Here is a 625-nt window from a genome sequence, read left to right as displayed (position 1 = left end):
TTAGTGGATATTGCCCTATATAAGGCTCAATTTAAAAAAAAAAATTCCAACTGTACATTTAACCTAGACAGGCAGGGGCCAGTATATAACAACAAAAACCAAAACTGTCAGAATAGAAATGATTTTCATATAGGCTACGAGAATTACAGCACCTACGAGTAATATAGACAGAACACTTAATTTTTTAGACCCCCCCCCCCCACCCCTCCGCCCTGACGAGTGAGCGCGAAGAACAAAACCAATCACAATAAATAGCCATGTCTCAGTTTTGACAGCCATTGAATCAAAGAGATTGCTCGCGCTTCTGATGGTCGTCATATCGAGTGACCGTCTGTGACATAGGCAGTTTGCTGTTTTATCGTCAATATTGACTCACTATAATAATTATATAATTTATATAGCGCAATATCCACGAAATGTGCTCAAAGCGCTTTACAAGGGGTTCACTGGTCAACAGCAACACTTAACACGTAGGACGTGACGTGACCCCTGTTAGGCGACATTACAATTTTTTGGGACAGAGACAACGTTGTAAACGGCCAGGCATTCATTTTATACCTGAGTACGGTGAGAGAATGTGAGTAAAGAGTATTTTCCAAGGACTCAACTATGCGCTGAGCGAGGC

Source organism: Berghia stephanieae, chromosome 6 (genome assembly GCF_034508935.2).
Source record: "Berghia stephanieae isolate SIO BIC M18660-M18661 chromosome 6, UCSD_Bste_1.3, whole genome shotgun sequence".
Taxonomy (NCBI): Eukaryota; Metazoa; Mollusca; class Gastropoda; order Nudibranchia; family Aeolidiidae; genus Berghia; species Berghia stephanieae.
This window is presented reverse-complemented; position numbering follows the sequence as displayed.